The sequence below is a fragment of the Schistocerca serialis genome, chromosome 6, assembly GCF_023864345.2.
Source record: "Schistocerca serialis cubense isolate TAMUIC-IGC-003099 chromosome 6, iqSchSeri2.2, whole genome shotgun sequence".
Taxonomy (NCBI): domain Eukaryota; kingdom Metazoa; phylum Arthropoda; class Insecta; order Orthoptera; family Acrididae; genus Schistocerca; species Schistocerca serialis.
The window spans coordinates 140,625,570-140,653,096 of NC_064643.1; the positions used below are offsets into that span (position 1 = coordinate 140,625,570).

General features: G+C 42.9%; 1 protein-coding gene across 4 annotated transcripts in view; it reads right to left on the minus strand.

The window, feature by feature from the left end:
• Positions 1–27,527, minus strand: part of LOC126483740 (hemicentin-1-like) — a 1,186,523-nt gene that overhangs the window by 342,568 nt on the left and 816,428 nt on the right. The gene's annotated exons all lie outside the window — the stretch shown is intronic.

The following is a 27,527-nucleotide window of genomic DNA, read 5'->3' on the forward strand; positions in this document are numbered from 1 at the left end:
AATGATGCGCTCTTTGGGACGTCGCATAAATCGCTCCGTTTCCACATTACGGCAACAACTGCATTGTTTTCCCCGTCGCCCCGACACGTTTTGTACATCCTCCACTACTTGTGCTGCCACCTGCCTCCTGTGAGTGATCGTTGCGCGTTGACGTCGAATATAGGCGGTAGTCAAATTAATGTGTATTCGTATGTGGTCGCTATACAGTAGTACTTTCAGTCACTCCGTACGCATGCTGCTAGATATTTAATAAAAGTTAATGCTTCCAGTGATTGTAATCATGTTAACATACGAGGGCAGTTCAATAAGTAATGCAACACATTTTTTTTCTGAAACAGGGGTTGTTTTATTCAGCATTGAACTACACCAGGTTATTCCCCAATCTTTTAGCTACACAACACTATTTTTCAACGTAATCTCCATTCAATGCTACGGCCTTACGCCACCTTGAAATGAGGGCCTGTATGCCTGCACGGTACCGTTCCACTGGTCGATGTCGGAGCCAACGTCTTACTGCATCAATAACTTCTTCATCATCCGCGTAGTGCCTCCCACGGATTGCGTCCTTCATTGGGCCAATCATATGGAAATCCGACGGTGCGAGATCGGGGCTGCAGAGCGCATGAGGAAGAACAGTCCACTGCAGTTTTGTGAGCTCCTCTCGGGTGCGAAGACTTGTGTGAGGTCTTGCGTTGTCATGAAGAAGGAGAAGTTCGTTCAGATTTTTGTGCCTACGAACACGCTGAAGTCGTTTCTTCAATTTCTGAAGAATAGCACAATACACTTCAGAGTTGATCGTTTGACCATGGGGAAGGACATCGAACAGAATAACCCCTTCAGCGTCCCAGAAGACTGTAACCATGACTTTACCGGCTGAGGGTATGGCTTTAAACTTTTTCTTGGTAGGGGAGTGGGTGTGGCGCCACTCCATTGATTGACGTTTCGTTTCAGGTTCGAAGTGATGAACCCATGTTTCATCGCCTGTAACAATCTTTGACAAGAAATTGTCACCCTCAGCCACATGACGAGCAAGCAATTCCGCACAGATGGTTCTCCTTTGCTCTTTGTGGTGTTCGGTTAGACAACGAGGGACCCAGAAGGGAACAAACCTTTGAATATCCCAACTGGTGAACAATTGTGACAGCACTACCAACAGAGATGTCAAGTTGAGCACTGTTTGATGGTGATCCGTCATCATCTCGAACGAGTGTGTTCGCACGCTCCGCCATTGCAGGAGTCACAGCTGTGCACGGCTGGCCCGCACGCGGGAGATCAGACAGTCTTGCTTGACCTTGCGGCGATGATGACACACGCTTTGCCCAACGACTCACCGTGCTTTTGTCCACTGCCAGATCACCGTAGACATTCTGCAAGCGCCTATGAATATCTGAGATGCCCTGGTTTTCCGCCAAAAGAAACTCGATCACTGCCCGTTGTTTGCGACGCACATCCGTTACAGACGCCATTTTAACAGCTCCGTACAGCGCTGCCACCTGTCGGAAGTCGATGAAACTATACGAGACGACGCGGGAATGTTTGAAAATATTCCACAAGAAATTTCCGGTTTCTTCAACCAAAATTGGCCGAGAAAAAAAAAGTGTTGCATTACTTACTGAACTGCCCTCGTAGAAGAACGTGCGTTTTTTCCTATTTATGAGCATCTAGGTTACATTGTTTATGTTGAGGATCATCTGCCAATCCCTGCACCAAGGATAGATTCTTCCGTACCCCACTATTACGATATCGCTGAGTCTAATGTTCAACCTGTACATCGAAAAACCGGTGAGAGAAATAAAATAAAAAGTTCAGGAGTAGGATTAAGGTGAAAGATTATCAATAATAAGATTCGTGCAAGACATGGCGTCACAACTCTCAGTGAAAGCGAGGAAGAAGTACATGGTCAGCTGAAAGAAATGAACACGGAATGAGAACAGGAAGTGGACTGAGGGTAAAACGAAGAAAGTCGAAAGTAATGAAGTGTAGCAGAAGTGATATTATCGATAAATTTAACATAAAAAGTGGGAACCATGAGACACACGAAGTACTGAGTTCTGCTATGTTGAAAGCAAATAGCTCATGACGGACAGAGGAGAGTGGCATAGACAAAATCGCATTTCTTCGATAAAACTACTGTACTTGTAACAGGCAGGGTTCTTAACCTGAGAAAGAAATTACTGACAATGTACCCCTGGAGCGCAGCATTCTACGAAAGTAAATCATGGAATCCGGGAAAGACGGTAATCGAATCGCTTAAGATGTGGACTCGTAAGGTACAAAATGGGGTGGTCTCCATCGAATCAGCGAGGAAAGGAAGATTAGGAAAACATTGACTAGAAGAAGGGACAGGATGTTAAGACATCAAGGAATAACGTCCTTGATACCAGGGGGAATGTACAGAGTTAAAAACAGTGCTTGAAATATGCGTGCACTATCTGACCAAAGTATCTGAACACCGGTTACTGGACTTTAATATGAGGTGTGTCCACTTATCGTGTTTATGACAACTTGAGCTCTTCTGAGGACACTTTCAGTAAGGTGTCTAAACGTCTGTGGAGGAATGGTGGTCCATTATTCTCCAAGAGCCGAAACCGGAAAGGGTAGTGCTTTTGCACACGGCTCTCTGGAGCAAATTCGAAGTTCTAATTCACGCTAAAGATGCTCCATTTGTTTCATGTCGGGACTCTGGACAGGCCAGTCCGTTTCAGGAACGTTATTTTTCACAACACTTTGCCTCGCAGATACTGCTCTATGACAGGGTGCCTCGTCATTCTGATAAAAAAAAATCATCATTTCCGCACTGCTCCTCTACTGTAGGTGGAACACATTGCTGTAAAATGTATTACCCGCCCTAGCAAATTATACGCTCAGAATTTTAAAAGTGAACCCCACCCTGGTGCACAGCAACTTTCTGCTAGGATCTATCACTGGATTCGGATGACCATCTCTGTGACGTTTTTCCGCTTATTAAAACGGACGTATAACAAAATGTACTGCTCTTTTTTTGGATTTTCTCCAGATCATTCATCATTGGTATGTGGTACGGATTCCTGACAGACGAGCAATATTCTTGTATTGTTCGAACGATTTTTTCACGCAACTCAAAGTTTATGATTTATATGCGTCAGACAATGATATAATTTTGCACCTACTTTCATTGGTAGATATGGATACCGTATGCAAAACGTATTCCAAAGATGCGTAGTAGCACAGAAGAAATAAATCAAAATGTTATGCCTGATGCTACAGGTTTACTGCATGAACATCCAAAATATACATTACTGGCCATTATAATTATTGCTACACCACGAAGATGTCGTGCTACAGACGCGAAATTTAACCGACAGAAAGAAGATAATGTGATATTCAGATGATTAGCTTTTCAGAGCATTCACACAAGGTTGACGCCGGTGGCGACAAATACAACGTGCTGACATGAGGAAAGTTTCCAACCGATTTCTCATACACAAACAGTAGTTGACTGGCGTTGCCTGGTGAAACGTTGTTGTGATACCTCGTGTAAGTAGGAGAAATGCGTACCATCACGTTTCCGACTTTGATAAAGGTCGGACTGTAGCCTATCGCCATTGCGGTTTATCGTATGGCGACATTGCTGGTGGCGTTAGTCGATATCCAATGACTGTTAGCAGAATATGGAATCGGTGGGTTCAGGAGGGGAATACGGAATGCCGTGCTGGATCCAAACGACCTCGTATCACTAGCAGTCGAGATGACAGGGATCTTCTCCGCATGTCTGTAACGGATCGTGCAGCCACGTCACGATCCCTGAGTCAGGGACGTTTGTAAGACAATAACCACCTGCACAAACAGTTCGACAACGTTTGCAGCAGCATGGACTATCAGCTCGGAGACCATGGCTGCGGTTACCCTTGACGCTGGATCACATACAGGAGCGCCTTCGATGGTGTACTCAACGACGAACCTGGGTGCACGAATGGCAAAACGTCATTTTTTCGGATGAATCCAGGTTCTGTTTACAGCATCATGGTGGTCGCATCTGTGTTTGGCAACATGGCGGTGAACGCACATTGGGAGCGTGTATTCGTCATCGCCATACTGGCGTATAACCCGGCGTGATGTTGTGTGGTGCCATTGGCTACACGTCACGGTCACTTCTTGTTCGCATTGACGGCAATTTGAACAGTGGACGTTACATTTCAGATGTGTTACGACCCGTGGTTTTATCGTTCATTCGATGCTTGCGAAACCCTACATTTCAGCAGGATAATGCAGGTCCTGTACGGGCCTTTCTGTATACAGAAAATGTTCGACTGCTGCCCTGGCCTGCACATTCTCCAGATCTCTCACCAATTGATAACGTCTGGTCAATGGTGGCCGAGCAACTGGCTCGTCACAATACGCCAGTCACTACTCTTGATGAACTGTGGTATTATGTTGAAGCTGCATGGGCAGCTATACTTGCACACGCCATCCAAGCTCTGTTTGACTCAATGCCTAGGCGTGTCAAGGCCGTTATTACGGCCAGAGGTGGTTGTTCTGGGTACTGATTTCTCATGATCTATGCACCCAAATTGCTTTAAAATGTAATCACATGTCAGTTATAGTATAGTATATTTGTTCAACAAATACCCGTTTATCACCTGCATTTCTTCTTGATGTAGCCGTTTTAATGACCAGTAGTGTAGTATTAGATAAACTTCTTTCCTTTCAACATTTTGTTCGAGATAACAGCAAGAAAAAAGTTTCGTAAAGGTTTGAACGTATGTGTAAATTTTTTTTCAGGTCATCATGTACACAGTTTCTAATTTCAATATTTGTCTCATTGTGTTAACCATGTGGCATCACTGTCACTTACTGGTATGCGCTATCTGTTTATTTTTATGGCCACTATTTTGGAGTGACGTTTGTGGTCACTGGGTATGTGTACCGGGAGAGTAAGTTTCGCGTCCTGCTGGCAGTTCACGTGGGTCTACGGTGTCTTTTTACAGCAAAGGGGCAGTCAGTATATCTCATTACGTCAAAGACGCCGTCCTACGGGTGAGACAGCCTTGGCGTAAGGCTACAGCCCGCGCCACAGCTATTGTGTTTACCTGGATGGCGCTGATCTGCATGCTGGTCATGGAACGTTTCACCCACCTTCCCATTCCCTGGAATTGGACGAGTATGACAATTCTGCTTTCCTATGTTGTCTTCAAAGACCCGGACATGGCGACGCCAATCGGTTACCGCAGGAGCTCCCAAAATCTGGTTTACGCTATGTGACGGCATCATACCACCTAGCGCAGGGTTTGGACTTGCCGAAAAATCAAAGTAACAGAGTTTCAGTACGTTGTTAGTTTCGTAATGTTAAAATCTACGCCGTGTATGTAAAGAGAGAGAAGCTTGCTACCTTTCTCGTAATTTTACATTAGTTTTGGGACATTTCGGTTCGACAACTTGACAATAGCATGGAGTAGTCTCTACAATTGAAATTTTTGGTTACGAGGAAGGATTTTTTTGGAATTTTCTGAGACAGAGCATCGGAGGAGACAGAGACTGAAGGCCATCCGGGACAGTTTGGTGCGCTCTGCTGGTGTGTGGCAGAGTTAAGACTTCGCGCTGTACGCGGTAGAGGGATCTGCAAGCTGAGCATTTCTCTTTTCACGTGTTTTATTTATGCAGTCTGAACTGCTGACATAATTCCAATGTGTATTTGGTCTCATTCATCTTGTATCAGCGAGCTGCACAAATAAGGATATCTTGGTGCTGCAGCATCCACACAGTCTTTCTTCCGCAGGGTTCCTTCCAAAGCGTTAGTGTCACTTTTTGTTATCTTAATCACAAGTTCAATTAATCTTGTTTCTGTATTAACATTTGATGAACCTTTGTGGGAGTCAGGAGTAAATTAAAAACTGTTAAAGGCAGACTTTGTTTCTGTTGCAAGATCATTCTCTGGTTACGGGGCTCAAAAAATTATGAAAATAAGTTGGTATACTATCACGTTGTGCTTTGCTGTATCGGAGTTTGTCCTCTGAGCACAGTGGTCGGATTAAATGATAAGACATTGATGTCTCACATGCTTACAAGCTCCATTACTTTTCTTAATACGTCCCCCAGTTAAACATTTAACGTTAGATTATACCCTTCAATTAGTAGATTATAACAGCATATTAAATTTTTAAACTCGGACAATAATTATATGAAATAATGTAAATGAAATTTCCGTTGACCCTGGAAGCCTTAAGACGACTTTCAACTGTGACTGGGTGGCCAGGTGATCGGGACATTATTTTAGCCGTTTAGTAATGTACGAGGGCTGTTCAATAACGATTGATCATAATTTTTTTTTTTTGAGAACATACCTTTACTCATCCTCATAATTTTGATGGTCTTTCTGAAAGTATTCTCCCATGAATGCGATGCACTTGTCTCAGCATTTCTGCCAGTTCTCGAATACATACTGAAAACCATTTTTTGAGAGGTCCTTCAAAATCGCCTCCGCACCCTTCACAACCGCTTCTGATGATTGATAATGCCTCCCACTAAGGCGTTTCGTCATTTTAGGGAATAGATAAAAGTCACAAGGGGCTAAATCCAGACTGTAGGGAGGGTGAGGGATGCACTTCAGATTGATGTTTGCGAGATGTTCAGCAAAAACATTGACAATATGCAGCCGCACATTATCGTGGTGCAGCATCCAGCCTGATTCACGGAAATGTGGTCTTTTGCGCCTGATATCGACTTACAATGTTTTCACGACATCCCTGTAGTATTGTCCAGTTACAGATGTGTGTGCAGGTACAACATGCTGGTAACACATTCCATGAATATCAAAGAATGATATTACCATAACGTTTCCAGCAGAAGCAACCAAATAGCTCTGAGCACCATGGGACTTAACATCTTAGGTCATCAGTCCCCTAGAACTTAGAACTACTTAAACCTAACTAACCTAAAAACATCACACACACCCACGCCTGAGGCAGGATTAGAACCTGCGACCGTAGCGGTCGCGCGGTTCCAGACTGAAGCGCCTAGAACCGCTCGGCCACCATGGGCCGGCGCAGAAGCAACCACATTTGCTTTTTTGGGGGGTTGTTGATGAAGAAGATTTCCATACTGAGCTTTGCTGTTTGCTCTCAGGATCAAAATAATGTATCCAAGTTTCACCAGAAGTGATTACATTTGAAAGAAACTCCGGACCTTCCTGTAACAGCAACCTTAACTCCATGCATACCTGCACGCGAATGTCCTTTTGTTCGGGAATCAACAGTCTTGGAGCCCATCGTGCATAAACATGTGTCATTTGTAATTTTTCTGTCACCAACCTGTGAGTGGCACCCAATGCAATGTTCAGTATTTCAGGAAGTGACGTGATGGCCGAGCGGTTCTAGGCGCTTCAGTCTGGAACCGCGTGACCGCTGCGGGCACAGGTTCGAATCCTGCCTCGGGCATGGATGTGTGTGGTGTCCTTATGTTAGTTAGGTTTAAGTAGTTCTAAGTTCTAGGGGACTGATGTCCTCAGATGTTAAGTCAAATAGTGCTCAGAGCCATTTTTCAGAAAGTGATCTTACGGTAACTCGGCGGTCCTCTCTCACAATGACAGCAGCAGTGTTGATGTTTTCTCCCTTAAGAACAGTAACTGGAGCTCCTGGTCCACCTTCTTTTGAAAGTGATTGTCTCCCCTCTTTAAACATTTTAAACCGCATTCGAGCTGTGCTGTATGGAAGAACAGACTCACCATAGGCCACCTGTAACATTATATAGGCCTCAGCTGGAGATTAGTTGAGACGAAAGCAGAATTTCAAAGCCGCAAATTGTTCCTCGCGTGTTACCTCCATTGCAGCGGTAGGCGATACTGAAAATGCCTGACATCGCCTGCCTCTCGCAGGAGGGAATCAGGAGTCCCAACAATTAAACTGCTACATCTACATCTACATCTACGTCCATACTCCGCAAGCCACCTGACGGTGTGTGGCGGAGGTTACTTTGAGTACCTCTATCGGTTCTCCCTTCTATTCCAGTCTCCTATTGTTCGTGGAAAAAAAGATAGTCGGTATGCCTCTGTGTGGGCTCTTATCTCTCTGATTTTATCCTCATGGTCTCTTCGCGAGATATACGTAGGAGGGAGTAACATACTGCTTGACTCCTCGGTGAAGGTATGTTCTCGAAACTTCAACAAAAGCCCGTACCGAGCTACTGAGCGTCTCTCCTTCAGAGTCCAACCACTGGAGTTTATCATTTCCGTAACGCTTTCGCGGTTACTAAATGATCCTGTAACGAAGCGCGCTGCTCTCCGTTGGATCTTCTATATCCCTTCTATCAACCCTACTTGGTACGGACCCCACACTGGTGAGCAGTATTAAAGCAATGGGCGAACAAGTGTACTGTAACCAACTTCCTTTGTTTTCGGACTGCATTTCCTTAGGATTCTTCCAATTAATCTCAGTCTGGCATCTGCTTTACAGACGATTAATTTTATATGGTCATTCCATTTTAAATCACTCCTAATGCCTACATCCAGGTAATTTATGGAATTAACTGCTATATAGTAGCTAAATGATAAAGGATCTTTCTCTCTATGTATTCGCAACACTTTACACTTGCCTACATTGAGATTCAATCGCCATTCCCTGCACCATGCGTCAATTCGTTGCAGATCATCCTGCATTTCAGTACAATTTGCCGTGTTTGTTGCACATTAAGCTAACAGAATATTATAAGATTAAATTGTTTCAAATTGCTCTGAGCACTATGGGACTTAATATCTGAGGGCATCAGCCCTCTAGAACTTAGAACTACTTAAACCTAACCAACCTAAGGACACCACACACATCCATGCCCGAGGCAGGATTCGAACCTGCGACCGTAGCGGTCGTGCGGTTCCAGACTGAAGAGCCTAGAACCGTTCGGCCACACTGTGTTTGGAGAAGGAGTAGCATTAATGGTCCTCCTATGTTTAGCTGTTTTCAAGTGATCTTTAATACACCCTTTCCTGTATGTGCAACAGAAATTTCTCCAGTACACAGTCTGCAGTAAACACGTTCAATATAACTGTCCTCTCACAATTTCAGAAATGTGTATTCCTGTTGAAGATTAACATTAAACACAAGCACTCTTCTGGCCATTGCTAAACGATGAGAAAAAAACCGAATAGAGATAAAACGATCAAAAACATATACACAAGTCACTTAACACACAAAGTCACTTAACACACATGGCCCCTAATGCGTTGACAAATGACTGAGTGAAAAGTTGTGACAGAACCGGCAGCCACGTCCCCCATCGACGTTAGCGCTTGCCCTAAGAGAAGTTTAAAAATGCAGTGTCGAACATATTGGTTCAAAATTTTAAAAGATTGTCGCCAGTCATAAAATCCTCAATCCTTGGATATTTTTTCAGCCGCGGACAACAGAGAGCACAAAAAACCAGCACTGTACGGGCTAATCGCGGATGTATGGCAAACGTAATCAAAATGTATCCTACCATCCAGTTCTCTCTGTCAGTCAAGTTGTACCACAAATTTCGTTTTTCTCCAACCGTATTCTGTCGCTTCTTATTAGTCATCTGATCTATCCGTCTAGTCTTCACTATTCTCCTGCAGCACCACTGATATCTTCATTGCCCACCTTTCACTTTCATACAACGAAGCACAGTCAGAAAAGAATTCCTAAATTTTAACTATGTCATTGAGGTTAACAAGCTTCACTTTTTCACAAATGCTCTTCTTGTTATTGCCAGCCTGCATTTAATATCCTCTTTACTTCGACGATAGTCACTTATTTTGCCCCCGAAACGTAAATTATAGCGCGAGAAATTATGACCATGAACAATTATGATCATTCTTTATTGAACAGCCCTCGTAGAGTAGAAAGTACCTGAAGTAAACTCCCTGAGAAAGCGGGCCCTTATTGCTGTCGGGCACTCTGGCGGCCGAAGCACAGCGGCGGCGTGTCAGCTGGGGGCACAGTGCGGGCAAGTGGCCGGCGGGGGCGCGCGCACGTGCGGCGGATGAGCGGCTGTAGCGGCTTTCGCGGCCAAAGCGCCGGCCCTAACGACTCGCACTTAAACCCCATAAAGCTCTATTATGGGCCGGCAGAGGGCGCGCGGCAGCCGCAGCGGCAGTGGCAGCGGCAGCGATTATTGCCTGTGGGGAGCGCGAGGTGGCTAGGGCGGTGGCCATCCGCCGGCACAGAGTGCGTGATTTCTCTCTCTCTGTGTCTACACTGACACACCCACGCACACACAGAAAGATCAGAAAGGAAAAGTTCAACCAGAGACCAGTCAGGGCTAATCTTCTAAGGGATGATCCAGCCTATAGCATTCGGGACAGCCCTTTCCTTGCTGTGAGTCGTACAATTACTGTTGGCATTTGTACGTAGTAAAGGTGAGCAAATGGAGGAACATTACCATCATCATATTCAATGGCAGGACAGCCTTTTGTCAGACTTGTTCTTCTATGGAAGCATTCTCGTTTAGTCACGAGCATCTCCAACTTTGAACTTCCTCCTGTCCTCCATGTCAGCTCCCTCTCACCTGTCTTTCTGTTTCCTTCAGGCACTGTGTACAATAAATTCTTCATTATTCTGTCATCAGCTCCCACCACAACTCCTGCCCTTTACAGTCTCTTAAACGTAATGCAGCTGACAATGTCTGGTTCATTGCATACTCATAGTTTACGTAATCCACACTTACATCTACATCTACATTTATACTCCACAAGCCACCCAACGGTGTGTGGCGGAGGGCACTTTACATGCCACTGTCATTACCTCCCTTTCCTGTTCCAGTCGCGTATGGTTCGCGGGAAGAACGATTGCCGGAGAGCCTCCGTGCGCACTCGAATCTCTCTAATTTAACATTCGAGATCTCCTTGGGAGGTATAAGTAGGGGGAAGCAATATATTCGATACCTCATCCAGAAACGCACCCTCTCGAAACCTGGACAGCAAGCTACACCGCGATGCAGAGCGCCTCTCTTGCAGAGTCTGCCACTTGAGTTTGCGAAACATCTCCGTAACGCTGTCACGGTTACCAAATAGCCCTGTGACGTAACGCGCCGCTCTTCTTTGGATCTTCTCTATCTCCTCCGTCAACCCGACCTGGTACGGATCCCACACTGATGAGCAATAATCAAGTATAGGTCGAACGAGTGTTTTGTAAGCCACCTCCTTTGTTGATGGACTACATTTTCTAAGGACTCTCCCAATGAATCTCAACCTGGCACCAGCCTTACCAACAATTAATTTCATATGGTCATTCCAATTCAAATCGTTCCGCACGCATACTCCCAGATATTCTACAGAAGTAAAAGATCTGTCCTTTAAATATGCCAAACTGCATTTCACAAAATTTCGTTAGTGTCCACTGATTGGCGATTCCATGGAGTGCTGTGTGCACAACGACCTTATATGTTAAATTAAAGGGAACGTCAGCGTTGACCGTAATATTGATGTTTTACTGATAGCAGAATCGATTTTCGATCACTTAGTGATCATCTTCAGTGCTGTACAAATTAAACTCAGACACTGGTAACAAGATATCAATAACCAAACGGCCGGCCGGGGCGGCCGAGCCATTCTAGGCGCTTCAGTCTGGAACCACGCGACCGCTACGGTCGCAGGTTCAAAATCTGCCTGGGGCATGGATGTGTGTGATGTCTTTAGGTTAGTTAGGTTTAAGTAGTTCTGAGTTCTAGGGGACTGATGACCTCAGATGTTAAGTCCCATAATGCTCAGAGCCATTTGAACCAATAACCAAAACCGAGAAGCGATCACAATAACTGTTATTGTCACTAAGTGATCGAAAATCGATTCTGCTATCAATAAAACATCAATATTACGGCCAACGCTGACCTTCCTTTTAAGTTAGTGTCCATGTTTTATCACCGCGTGTAACTGGGCATGGCGGTCTAGTGATAAAGCGCGTGCATGTGAACCGAGAGATCGCTGGAATGAATCCGAATCAGTCCATAGAAATTTTCTGTCTGCCTTTGACCTAGCTCTCACCTCTCAACGATGTAAGGAGACTCTAGGAAATACATGTGGTACGCATTTCACATAAAACTGTTGATCCTCTTGTCCCAAAAGGATAACTGGGGAAACTTGCGACATGGAAGTCACCAAAGTGGCGTCCGGCCCTTAAACCACACGAAATTACTATTAGTAGCACCGTATCGCTGCAGTCATGGACTACAGTATCCACAAATACCACTGAATGTACCTGGGAAAACATATTATTGTAAAACACATAGCGGAGCGGTCTAAGGCGCTGCAGTCATGGACTGTGCAGCTGGTCCCGGCGCAGGTTCGAGTCCTCCCTCGGGCATGGGTGTGTGTGTTTGTCCTTAGGATAATTTACGTTAAGTAGTGTGTAAGCTTAGGGACTGATGACCTTAGCAGTTATGTCTCATAAGATTTCACACACATTTGAACATTTTTGAGTAGCATCGTATATTACCACCAGCCTCTCTAACACTTTATACACCGTAACTTTAGTTTTCTTGAACAGCAGCACACATTTCAGATGTTTCCTCAGGCCGTGACTGCACATGTTCGCCAACAGTATTCGTTGACTCTTCTGCTTTTGTTTTACCGTCGCTACTTCGTTTCCAACGCTTAGGTACTAAGGATCATTCGTTTGTCTCCTTGTTGCACAGTCTTTCTTATGCATAGTTATTTCCCAAAAATTGTAACATTTCTGACACAGGCGGTTCCAAACGTAAGAGCCCAAATATAAAAAGTACAAAAGTTTATTTGAAATTGAGAAAATTCCTTTGGAAAATAGTCTTGAAAAGTCATGAACAAAATAAGCTCATCGAGTTGAACCTAGACAGTTCATCTGCCTGTTGGCAACAAGAAAGTCTGAATTAATTTTCTTGGCACACTACAGACGGAAACAAAGTCGTATCTGACGTTCTTGAAAAATTTATGACACAGACAAGAATCAGAAGTTCATAATGCATTTAAAATAGAGTCAAAGTTCGACTACAGTTCTTCACACACGCATGCAGACAGACGGAGTACAATTAGAGACCAAGCTCCCAATGAGAATTTACTATGTCTGGAGAGGGTGACTTATAGGCAATCACAGAAATACTAAAATCCAATGGTCAACCTCTCCGTCGGGACCCCGTCTTCCCAAGGATGGCCGCACTGAAGGATGCAGGACGGGAAGGCTAGCTCGGGCAGTGATGACAGCGTCGCAACTGTCCCGGAGTGAGCTCCCGATAGAAGAAACGAATACGCATTCGGTACCTGGACCAGGAGGCCCACTCCAAATGAACTTGCCGCCGGGGGTCCGACAGCCGGCCTCAATACAGTCCTCGACGCCAGGATACATTCGGTCTCGTTCACAGCCACGAGTCCAGCGCAAGAAAAACGTCCGTGGTGCCTGCGACCTCTGTTGTATACTGTAAGTTGTGATTCCACAGATAATTCTTCAGCAAAGTGATATTGCTGTCTCCACTTTATATTGCCTATGAACTACTTTTCGTTCTTCATCACATACATTTATGACTTATTGTTTCGATCTATTGAGGGTGCTTCACCAAATAAAACAACGCAATAAATGGAATCCCAAACAGTTCCGCACTCCCCTACTTTCTTGTACACACCTTTGCTCTCTTTTTCTGTATGACACTTAGAAATTAATTCTCTAGCCATTTGGAGCCGTGTCAAGATCCATCATCTCACAGGATCTTACCCTTAGTAAAGAATCATCTAGGGTCATTACTCAGTTATACGTACGGTATTTTCCATTTCTCAATTACTTGTGTACGTGAATAATTGCTCACTTCACAGCAGTCCAGGTTAAAACTAATAGCACCATGTTTCAGGCTCAAGTCGGTTGAACGGCCAGAGGAACGCAAGGGCATACCATGTTGATTACGGCCATGCCTAGTCAAAAACAGCAGTGTTCATTCCAATCTTCTGATGGAAAACAGCTCTACACTTTTAGTTGCCTAAGCAGCTCTACTTCCACAAAGTATACATTAATACGAATATGATTAATTGGTATTGTTCATAAGGACTTAAAAGTACTGGTGCTAAGGAGCTTTATTTCGCTGAATGAAAAAGTCATTTTTATTTAATAATGTCGACCGAAGCTGCGTAGTGGGACAGCTTTGCCGAACAAGCATCAAGCATTATCCGCATCTTGAGAGGGATTTTTACAACTGTTAATACTCCCCCACATTAACGCCAAGCCAAAGGCTCTTTTGATACGTAAAAGAATATCTAGGTCTGCAAAAGCAGTGTTTGTGTGTGTGTGTGTATGTGTGTGTGTGTGTGTGTGTGTGTGTGTGTGTGTGTGTGTGTATGGCACTTTCTGTGAATGTGGGACGACTTACGTGGGGCAGATTATTAGAACAGTTGAACAGAAGTGCAAGGAGCATTAGGGACACATTCTAATATCAGTTGTCACATTAGCAGAGCCTCGAAAATTGTCATGAAATGAACTACGACAAGACCAGCATCGTGATACAAACGTCAGATTTCTGGAACCGCGTAACTAAGGGGTCTATCGAAATAAAGGTGTCGGAGAACGTAATAAACCGCGAGTAGGTGTGAATTTAAGTAAAGCTTGTGGCACGACGTTCTGTCACTGAACGGCTTCAAATTGCAATACCCAGTTTCTGGCTGGCTATCAAACGGGTTCCAGAGGCAACAAAAACTTTATTGACGGTGTATTTCATACAACTATTGACTGATTTTAAAATTTTTAAGCGCTCTCATAATCTATTCATTAAGAGATAGAAACTTACCTTAAAGTATTAACACAGTAGTGAAGTACTTAAGTCAAAATCTGTCTTTATATCTTGAGGCAAACGTAACTCACGGCCGCTATAATACCCAGAACTTATTCACCTGGTGTTTGACAATGAGAGCACCTAGCGACTTCCAACAAACTTTGCATGTCACTTCAAATCTTTTGGAAACTTTTTCTCGCTGGCATCCCTCTCGAAATAGTGAAAAGCAAAAGGATTATCGCTGAGTGCATTTTCGTGGTTCGTGCATTAAAATTCCGGCATCAGGCATTACCTTCTAATTTATCACTTCTTTGCCAGTACGTCTAACCGCAACACATTCTGCAGGCAGTATCCACAGTTACTGAATGTGCCTGGGAAGTCATATCATTGTAAAACACATATTTCAGGTGATACGATGTCATAAATATTCAAAATTATGAAAATCTTACTTCTCTTGAAACGGATCGCAAATTTTTGATACCATACGCATCCAGCGATTCACAATGACAACGCTTAGCAACTTTCAACAAGCATTAAACATAATTTCAGACCTTTGAATCGGGATTGTGGGTATGCTATTGTATTGTCATTTGGAATGTGCTGTCAATTAAAAGCGTCTGAGCAGCACGATTCCAACAATTATTTACAGTCTGGAGTGCAGCTGCCAGTATGTAATACAGTACAGCTCGCTGCACCTGTGTCGGTCTCCTAAATATTGTGCTTAAAATGGAATCAACAGCTCAGCGAAACAACAAGAAAGCCTACTATTAACCACGAAGCTTATGATCTTGCTAAAAAAAATCAGCATTTTATTTTACTAACGAAAGGTACAAGAGACCCAGTAGATTCCAGAAGGAAAGGTAAGGAAGCAACTGCTCGAAGATGTTCGTAGCTCTCCCGCCGGATTTCCCATCCCTTGGCGACCACCTTGCGTCATATTCCGATACAGAAGATCGACCGGTCGATAGGTATCCGCCGGCAGCGGCCGCAGCCCCGTAGCATCATATCGGAATCCGCATTAGGGCACAGCCGGCAAGCAGCGGCGGCAGAACACGGCCCGCTGCGAGCTGCGGCCCTTCTACAAATGCGATCTCCACTTATCGAGACGCGGAGCTCTGCGGCCTCACGGGGGCCGGGAGAGCACTTCCATCAAGGAAACATTCAATCCAATACGTGTACCGAGACGTCTCCTGTGTGTTACGTCTTTCTCTAGTCGAGCAATCGTGCTAATGGTGAACTTTATTTCATTTCAAATCTTAGTTGTAAAGAATCTATGCCCTTTTCCATCACCTTCTGGTACCTTTTCTTTTCTTTTATGCAGAAGTTACTGGTGAGGGTACCTTATTAATAGATATTAAAACTGAGCCTTTTTTTTCTTTAGTGTTATTTTCAAACCTGGGTACAGGCAGGCCAGCAGCAGCTCTTTGGCCGCTCTTTGGCCTCAGAGAAACACACAATATAGAAACGAAGACATCGAGAGAAAAAAAATGGCGGACATAGAAACGGAGACAATCACTTTTTAAAATACATGGAGCAGTTCACGGGTGTATAGTCCAAGATAAAATTTGTTTAGACACTTGGACAGAGACGAATATTGTCACACGTGAACAGAGGTGCACAAAAACGAATAATACTGAACCACTTAAGCACAAATCGACGACACACACAGAACACGAGGCGTAGATCTCCGGCGCGCGAATGTTCACTAACCGTGTACGTGTCCGGGGACCTGCCAAGAAAGGAGGAGGGGGGTGGAAGAGAGAGAGGGGAGAGCAGATGCCAAGGGCAGGGGAGATAGGGGGAAGGGCGGAAGGGGGAGGGGAAGCCGGGGGAAAGAGGGGAGGAGACTGGGGAAAAGGAAAGAGAAGGGAAGGGAAGAGAAGGGAGGGAGGGTGCCGAAAGGAAAGGACACAGGAAGTGGGGGGGAGGATCAAAGTTGGTAGGAGGGGTAGATGGAGGGGAGGAGGACATCATCAGGGAGGGGGAGCTGACGGAAGCCACCTTGGGAGAGGGTAAGGAGGGTGGAGAGATGGAGACCGGGTGGGACGTGGGAATACAGGCGCGGCAGCGGGTGGGGGTGGGAGAGGATGAGGGAGACTACCGGGTGAGGAGGATCGAGTTTGTGTGAGGTGTACAGGATCCGTCAAAACTGAGCTTTTTTTTTCTTTATTGTTATTTTGAAACCTGTATTACAGGCAGGCCTGCAGCAGTATACGACGCCGCTCTTTGGCCGCAGAGAAACACAAATATATAAATGAAGACACTTAGAGAAAAAACATGGTGGACATATAAACGGAGACAAACACTTTTTAAAATACAAGGTGCCGTTCACGGGCATAGAGTCCAAGAGAAAATTGTTCAGACACTTGGACACAGACAGAGACGAAAACTGTCACACGTGAATGTAGGTGCACAAAACGAATAACACTGAATCACTTAAGCACAAAACGACGGCACACACAGAGCAGGAAGTGTTGATCTCTGGCGCGCGAATGTTCACTAACTGTGTACGAGTCCGGGGACCTGCCAAGAGAGGAAGAGGGGGGGGGGGTGGGAGAGGAAGAGGGGAGAGCTGATGCCAAGGGCAGGGAGATAGGGGGAAGGGAGGAAGGGGGAGGGGAAGCCCGGGGGAAAAGGGAAGGAGGGAGGGGATGAGGGAAAAGGAAAGAGGAGGGTGCCTAAAGGAAAGGACACAGGAAGTGGGGGGGGGGGAGGATCAAAGTTGATAGGAGGGGTAGATGGAGGGGAGGAGGACATCATCAGGGAGGGGGAGCTGGCGGAAGCCACCTTGGGAGAGGGTGAGGAGGGTGGAGAGGCGGAGACCGGGTGGGACGTGGGAATACAGGCCCGGCAGTGGGCGGGGGTGGGAGAGGATGGGGGAGACAAGCGGATGAGGAGGATCGAGTTTGCGGGAGGTGTACAGGATCCGTCAAACTGAGCATCATGTACGCGGTTTAATCTTGTTGTCTCCGTAAGTTCGGAGATCTCCGCCAACCGTAAAGTCGTCAGTTGAGTCTCGTCTCGCACAATTAGAATCTACTAGCGAACCAACACAATGACTGCTGTGTTAGCAGTGATTATTGCTCTTTCTCTGTATGTGTACAGGGTGGTCCATTGATAGGGACCGGGCCAAATATCTCACGAAATAGCGTCAAACGAAACTCGTCTAGCTTGAAGGGGGAAAGCAGATAGCGCTATGGTTGGCCTGCTAGATGGCGCTGCCATAGGTCAAACGGATATCAACTGCGTTTTTTTAAAATAGGAACCCCCATTTTTATTACATATTAGTGTAGTACGTAAAGAAATAAGAACGTTTTAGTTGGGCCACTTTTTTCGCTTTGTGATAGAAGGCACAGTAATAGTCACAAACGCATAAGTACGTGGTATCGCGAAACATTCCGCCAGTGCGGACGGTATTTGCTTCGTGATACATTACCCGTGTTAAAATGGACCGTTAACCAATTGCGGAAAAGGTCGATATAGTGTGGATATCTTGCTATTTTGATCAAAATGCACAACGGGAGTGTGCTATGTATGCTGCTCGGTATCCTGGACGACATCGTCCAAGTGTCCGGACCGTTCGCCCGATAGTTACGTTATTTATGGAAATAGGAAGTGTTCAGCCACATGTGAAACGTCAACCACGACCTGCAACAAATGATGATTCGCAAGTAGGTGTTTTAGCTGCTGTCGCGGCTAATCCGCACATCAGTAGCAGACAAATTGCGCGAGAATCGGGAATCTCAAAAACGTCGGTGTTGAGAATGCTACATCAACATCGATTGCACCCGTACCATGTTCTATAGACCAGTAATTGCATGACGACGACTTTGAACGTTGTGTACAGATCTGCCACTGGGCACAAGAGAAATTACGGGACGATCACAGATTATTTGCACGCTTTCTATTTAGCGACGAAGCGTCATTCACCAACAGCGCTAACGTAAACCGGCATAATGTGCACTATTGGGCAACGGAAAATCCACGATGGCTGCGACAAGTGGAATATCAGCGACCTCGGCGGGTTAATGTATGGGGCGGCATTACAGGGAGGAAGGATAATTGGCCCCCATTTTGTCGATGGCAATCTAAATGGTGCAATGTATGCTGATTACCTACGTAATGTTCTACCGATGTTACTACAAATTGTTTCACTGCATGACAGAATGGCGATGTACTTCCAACATGATGGATCTCCGGCACGTAGCTCGCGTGCGGTTGAAGCGGTATTGAACAGCATATTTCATGAAAGGTGGATTGGTCGTCGAAGAACCATAGCTATACGTTCACCGGATCTGACGTCCCCGGATTTCCTTCTGTGGGGAAAGTTGAATGATATTCGCTATAGTGATCCACCGACAACGCCTGACAACATGCGTCAGCGCATTCTCAATGCAAGTGCGAACATTACGGAAGGCGAACTACTCGCTGTTGAGAGGAATGTCGTTACACGTATTGCCAAATGCATAGATGTTGACGGACATCATTTTGAGCATTTATTGCATTAATGTGGTATTTACAGGTAATCACGCTGTAACAGCATGCGATCTCAGAAATGATAAGTTCATAAAGGTACATGAATCACATTGGAACAACTGAAATAAAATGTTCAAACGTACCTATGTTCTGTATTTTAGTTTAAAAAACCTACCTATTACCAACTGTTCGTCTAGAATTGTGAGCCATATGTTTGACGAATATGTAATAAAATATGGGGCTTCCTATCTAAAATAAACGCAGTTGATATCCGTGGGCCAACCATAGCGCCATCTGGTTTCCCCCTTCAAGCTAGACAAGTTTCGTACTTTGTATTTTTTTCGTTTGACACTTATTTCGTGAGATATTTGGCCCGGTCACGATCAATGGACCACCCTGTATACAGGGTGCTCAGAAAGTGTCTGCAAAAGTTGTGAGAGTGTTGCAGAATATGGCGTGCGGAGAAATAATTTTTAAGAAATAATTCGAAACTTTGCACCGTTTCCGAGTTAATTAGCATTGAAATTAGCTATTCAGGCCGTTGCACACGCAAACGCGTTGTTCGTTTGGTTTCTTAAAACGGAACACGGGAGTGATACAAAAATTGGACGTCGGAGGTTAGTAAGTGGCGAACCCGACCCAGGGGCTGAGCAGTCTTGTGCGCTATCATCCATACTGTGACAACAACTGACACTGTTTCTATCTGGCGGGCAACATGAATGTGCTCGCGCAAGAGCCTCATTCGCTAGCTTCAATGCTAATTACCTAGGAAACGACGCAACCTATCAAATTTTTTCTTAACACTTATTTCTCAGCACAACCCAACATTCACCACTCTCACGAGCTTGTCAGACTTTTTCTGACCACCCTGCATAAAGGAGTAATCGAAACAGATAAAGTTTCCGGATATTTTTAAATTCAGAGATACAGTTGTAATTCAAGTGTTCGTAAATACCCAACGCACACATCAACACCGTGCCAATTTGAGAATTAAACCTTTAGTCCTGAATGTAGTTATCTGTAGGAAGTCAGTAACATTCAGCTAATTCATCTTTTTTTTGTTGTTGTCTATGTTCATAATCCCCGATAGAAGAGGAGATTTTTACTGCATAAATGGCAAATGTGTTCAGTTTCAGTATAATGTTCCTAAGTTGCTAACCACATTGATTTGAACGTTGTTAACGACATTTCACAAAGCATATAAAGTTATCGAAGATCAGAGAACTGGCGCTGCTACTAACTCAAGAAAATTTCATTTCTTTTTATAATACGAGTATTATGCTTCCCTTAGAGGAACTACTTAGTTTAATGTTGATACCTTTTGTAATATATGATTTCATTAATGTTCTGTTTTTGTCTTTATGAAAAATATGAAGACCTCCTTTCCACTTACTTTATGGCTAGTAATAGGTACTACACCTACAGTTTTCCATGGCAGAATACACTTCCATCCCCAATAATGTATCTATGGAACTGTGGCACCTATGATGTTGCCAAGGCACCGTGATTGCTATAATCTGCATTCCACTAAATTTTTATTTAATAAATGCGTGAAGATTAAATTCTATCATGTGACTGTGTAGAGAGAGACAGAAACTATCTCGCCAGTCAATTACGCAATGTGCGTATTTCATGATCTCTGTCCTTTGTGAGGGAGAACGATTTCGTTGCTGAATACAGGTCACGGATACCGTAAGCCAACTAAACTGGCCATCTGAAATTGAATGGCGGCTATTAAAACTTTTTAATCCACCGAAGCACATATCGGTATGTTTCGAACTTGTCAAAATGGATTTTTCGTCTTACGCTGCTTTCACAGGAAAACGTATTACATAAAGATGTGGTGTGACAAGAACGCGTCACCCAAATTGGAAGGAATAGAAAGCGATCTGGCTAATGCAAAACAAACCGTGTACGAAGTTTGCCAAGCAAAGACATCAGACAAAGTGATACACCTTCTTCCTTAAATTTTGTTTTGAAAAAATTTAATTGAGAATTTGTTGAGGAGTTTGGGAATCGATGTTGATGAGATGAAACCATGCACAAGAATATAGTCACCAGAGTGTGGGTCAGCACACCCAATGCACTTCTCCTACCAGCAGTAACGTGAGTGTATGGTACTCTGTCGATGTGTCGAGTTTTTCTCACTACCGTTACAACTCAAAATCCATAAAAAGTGGCTCTGGGATAATGTGTGGTTTTTATCATAATAATCATAATCATCATCATCATCATCATTATAATAATAATTATTATTATTATTAACAGCCATTAGACGTACATTATCAGACAGACTCCTCTGAATTATAAGTTACTTTTCCAAAATCGTCGAACTCTTGGATATGAAACCCCATTTAGTTTACCAAATTCACCCTAGGCCATTTTTAAAATTACTGCATAATACTTTTATTGTCCATGTTGCCGCTGTCTTTACCTGCCAAAAATACAAAAACGAATGGTCTGGTTCAATGATTTCATTGTTATATTTTGCTATTTCATTTCCAGTATTTCGATATACATTATTATAATCATTTTTAACGATTCTTATCCGATTTTCAAAATTACTCCATTAATGTTTCTTAAGCATATCTCTCAGCCTTATGTCACTGGCAAAAGTAATGGTCCTCTATAATTACTTGGGTCATTGTTTGATCCTATCTTATCCAGGGAATGTATAATGGCTGCTTCCCAGTCCTCTAGAATTACCTCTATCTTTTAGAATTTTTTAAATTATATTTTTAAGTATAAATGTAGGGCTTTCCGCAATTCTACCATAGTTCCATCCTCACCGATTACCGTACTGTTTTCCAATCGAGCATATAATTTCTTTAACTTATTCTAAATCTGGAGCTCTCGAGTTGTCATTTTACTGCAATTTTTACTAAAGATAAACTTTGATTCAGGGTCATGATTTTGTGTAAATATTCAAAAGTTTTAAGCAACTAGATGCACAAATATGGGAAAACCCGGTGGATTTCGGAAAGACAGTTGATGCTGCGAAAAAATTTAAAATCTAAAAAATATTCTACTAATGAGTCAGGTAAGAAGCCATTATACAACAGTTACATTTGTAGATTTTACGAAAGAGTAAGATTCCACTGCCATTAATTCCCTCATCACTATTATGGAAGAATTATGTTTAGATACTAAAACTACAAATATTATCCAAGACACAATAACGAATGCTTTATCTAAGATCAGGTTCTGTTCATAACTCTACATGAACTTTGAGTTAAAAACAGGAGTCATGCAAGAAGACGACCTATCACCTTTGTTCCGTTGAGACGGTGATTAAAGACCGGACAAACTTCTACACAATAGGCAACAAATTGGGAAACCAAAGAGATGACATCTCTGTGAACTGACTGACATTTACAAATGACATTGTCTTCATAACAGATACCCAAGAAACTGCCAAAATCTGCAAAAAGTCTAACTGTGCAAACGGGGAAGATCTGTTAACAAATTTCTTTCGCAAAGCAGAATCTATAAAAGATGTTGAAAACTGCCGTTAGAAATTACTTATAAATCGAAAATAAAGTCAAGAAAGTGAATCAGATATTTAGGTGGGTGGCTAAGCATAAGCAACAACGCAAAAGACAGTCTAGGGAAAAGGAAAAATAAGTTGAAAACCAGAAACGTATAGAAGAAGAAGACTTTATCATGGGACACCAGAAGTGAACACTACAGTAGAGTAGTGAGTCCTTTACCGTCTATGGCGCCGAAACACTAATGCAAAAGGGTGGCATAAAGTAAATTACGATGGAGGAAGAAGACTGGATAGTAGCATACTTTGCCCAAGAGAAGCAGAAACAGAATACAAGATGCACAGCGTATCTGAGAAACTAACACACCCAGTGGGCATAACAAAAATGTCATTCTTTGAACATTTAATTATAATGGAAGTGACAGAGTGACCAAGCAAATTTTTAGTGATATTGTGAACTTGAAACGACAACCTTTATAGTTTACACAATCAATGACCTCAAAGAAGGAAACATCAACATAATGGACATATGGCAGGAATTTATTTACTACCAGAATTCAGAATGCGGTCTTCATGGACGACTAAGGAAGAAATGGGAAACAGCCTCATAACATCGAACAGTTTCGGAAGCAGAGATCAGAACACATGAAACGAATATGGGTGAAGAGGAAGAAGAGTTCATGTTCCATGAAATGAAATATTGCTTTAACGTGCTCTGTGAAACGGCTACTCGAATAAATAAATACTAACGTAGTTTTTCAGTATGAGGTCTGTTCCATTCTATTTTTACAAGTTATTACGTAAATTCTAAATAATAGGACCCATTTTAACCACCGCAGGGTGTCAATTTTAATCCTTTAATGAAATTTACGGCGGTTAAAATGGCTCCATCATTTACACGATAGACTGAGGATGTGGGTCTGTATATGAAGAAACCATGTAAGTTATTCACATCATCTGATAATGACAGTCTAAGAAGTCTATATCGGCTCTGCTATCTCTTCTGTGTCCTGAGACTGAGACATATCAGAAAAAAATGTTTACAAGACCATCATTGTGCTCCGCTAAGAGGGTTTTCTCTCTGTGTGTTAGTTTGTGCAACATTTTATTCGTTTACTCATTTCGCTGTTGAGGTTTATGTACACTGCTGCCAAACAGAACATTTTCATCAAGGAAACAAAACTGATTCACGTATATTCCTTCTTCGTTTCTCCAGTTCAAGACGCTTAAAATGCCTCTACGAACGAGGAGAACAATTTTTGAGCAGTACAATCTACGTACCTCATTATACTTTTAGGTCTGAATTTCGAATTATCCTCTTGAAGCTCAGTGGAAAGTGTAGCGCTGACATTTATACTCATCAGTGCCGTATTTCTCGAAAGCTGACTGTACACGTTTGGTTGTAGCAGAATCAAAAAATCTATGAATTTCAGAAGCAGAGGTAATAAATTCTCTATGAATTCCAGAAGCAGAGGTAATAATTTCTTACTCCTCCATTCCATAATTTTCTTTAAGGTTTTTAGTTAGACCATTGTGTTATATCTGCTTCACATGGTAGTAAAAATCTCATGTGCAATAATCTTGGTAATAACTTCCTGTGATACAGCCTTTAACCTCTGTTGTGAGACCAGTTTGTCGAATACTGCTGTGTTCTATGGTAGGTAATCAGATTGAATTTTATTGTGATCCAGCCTAAGGTCATGACTTCTGAAAAAAGGTAATTAAAACGTATTTGTCTTCAACTGATGCAGTTAGCGCACCTTATCATTATTGTATATTAAATTCAGTGGTTGGTAACTAAATGGTTAATGATCAGACACGAAGTCCAAAAGTTGGGAACTGACTCCTCAATTGATCTCAAGATATTTTTCTCTCGTTTATCAGTTCTTCTACCTCTGGAAATTATTATTTTCATGTGTGAGAAATACCAATGTGTATTTCCGTTTGGAATTAACTTTAAAATTGCCCTCATAAGTGACTGGATAAGTCAGTTCGAACATCGGAAACACACAAATTAAGTGCAATCTCTATCAAAGGTTGTGTGGCATGCAAAGCAATCTTCATGTTGAAGTCAGCTTTAGCTACAATTTTTAAATCAAATTCCTGTACTCAAGTGCAGTTATTCATTTAATTACTGAGAATCTAATATTTAATTTTGCATTCCAAGCTGATTTTTCGATCCTGCGAATCTACCAGTAGATAATATGTTTGGAAGCTATTACATACCAGTTATTATTTATTTCTTGCGTCTTAAGCGAACTGCAATTTAAGAACGTTTTCCATGAAACGCGTTTAGTTTCATTTAAAAGAAAATGCGCAATGCGTCTGGTGTGACAACAGTCTTAAATTGCGGCACACTTGAAACGGAAGAAGGAGCTAATAATGGATCTTCCACGAGACTGTTCGCTTGTTATTATGATTGAATTTTGTGATGGAGCATTACAATATTTTTGTTTCTACTTCCATTATACATACATTCTATGACTTTCAGTGCCTTGCACTATTACGACATACACAACTTCTCCTTTATTTATTCAAAATATCTAGGATTTCATTACATTATTTTATCTCTTGGATGTACTGTAATCCACGGCTTTTATGACAGTCCACTAACAAAGTTCTTACTGACTGGTGTCCTCCACACTAATTGCTATTTTCACAGAAAATATGCTGCTCTTTAGATTACGAAAATGCTGATAGAAGCGCAGAATATGTTACGTTAATCTACAAACCTGTAAAGGGAAAGGAATTGTCCGAACAATGACCTGTACAATTATAACTGTGCAAAGCCTTATAGTAAGTACTATGTAGTTAAGTGCTGTTAGTGGAAAATATTAGTGGGCATAGTTGTTATTTCAAAGCTAGCTTTCAATAAGCCACCTCCCAAGTACATAAATGTCTTGACGATTAGGTGATTTCGCCTCATGGGGATTATTAAAATACATCATACAAAAAATTACACTTACACCACAACATGATCCGCACGGCAGTGTTGATAGAAAAAGTAATCTACATATACATCTACACTCCGCAAACCACGTTACGATATGCAACGGAATGTGTTATGATACCGCTACGTGATTTCTTCTCTGTTCCATGCGAAAGTGTCGTGTGGGAAAAACGACTATCGACAATCCCCTCGTATTCAACGTAACTTTTCGAACACTTTCGTTGTAGTCATTTCGCGGGACGTATGTGGATGTATGTAGTGTGTTGCCTGAGTCTTCACGGAAAGTACTCTCTCGGCACTTCAATAGAAACCCTCTCTGTGATGCACAACATCTCTCTTGTATCGTCTGCCACTGACTATAGCGCCAGGGAAACGATCCTGTGAGGACACGTGCCACTCTTCGTTGGATCTTGCCTGCCTCTTATATTAATGCAACCTGGTGAGGGTTTCAGACTGCTGAGCAAGACACAATAATCAGTCAAAAAAGTGTGAGGGTTTCAGACTGCTGAGCAAGACACAATAATCAGTCAAAAAAGTGTTTCATAACTCACTTCGTTCGAGGATGATTTACATTTACATCGGATTCGTCCTATGATACTCTGAATGACATCTGCTTTTTCTACTCTTTTTTCTACGTGGTCAGTCCACTCTAGGCCGCTCCCTACGTTTTTACAGTAGTTCCTCTTTCCAGAAATTTGTCATCAATAGCGTACTTATACAGTAGCGGATTACTTCTCGTATAAAGGGTGTTATAAGTACAGATATTTTTACATGAGGTGCCTTAATATGTACGCACATCAGTGTGTTTGTTACTTTTCTCTGTGTCCAACAGTATTTCCAGAAACACGCAACATAATTTACTGCCTGCACAGTCGTAACTGCACCAGTAAGTGGACGACGGATGTCAGCACAGACTTATGGTTTTTCGTCCACGTGTCCACACTTTAACATCTGACGGGTGCCTAGGGGGCAAATAGGCACCAACGGATTGTTCTTACTACATGCACCTGGAGGTACTACCCAACGTAAAAACATTTGCTATAATTATTAGTCTCCAAATGAAGTAAATAATGATGTAATGCTGTTCAGTACATCGCCCTCAGTCACCAACATAATCACCTGCATTAATACCAATTATACCCTGTATATGAGCAGTATGTTACATTTATTTACGTTCAGAGTCAACTGCCAGTCCCTGCAACATCCCTGTATCTTTTACAGATCTTCCTGCAGTTCACTAAGGTATTCTGTCATTGCTTCCTTGTTATAGACAGCTATATCATCTGCAGACAGTCTCATGGAGCTTCCCGATGTTATCAAATGGTTCAAATGGCTCTGAGCACTATGGGACTTAACATCTGTGGTCATCAGTCCCCTAGAACTTAGAACTACTTAAACCTAACTAACCTAAGGACGTCACACACATCCAAGCCCGAGGCAGGATTCGAACCTGCGACCGTAGCGGTCACGCGGTTCCAGACTGAAGCGCCTAGAACCGCACGGCCACACCGGCCCGCCCGATGTTATCAGTAACGTTCCTAATAAGAGTCCAAATGCAACAGATGAGGGCAAAACATTCTGTATGTAGTATTTCACAGTTATGATAAATGTGCACGTACGATCTACGGCTGCACCCCACTGGTGTGTGGATCATGACGTTATGTAAGCAAAACATTGTTTTCTGAGATATATCTTGATAATGATCAATGTGACAACATCAACTACTCGACAGAAACGAAACAGAGTATTTATTTAAAAGAAAAAGTTACTTCCCTCAAAGGGTACTTATAAAGTGTTACGATGCATCTTCATTAGGTTACTGATCTGCCAGAACGAGTAGCGTGTATGAGATCCACTTGGAGGGGAGATTCTATGGCAGAGAGACCTAAACAGGTGGGTAACATTCCA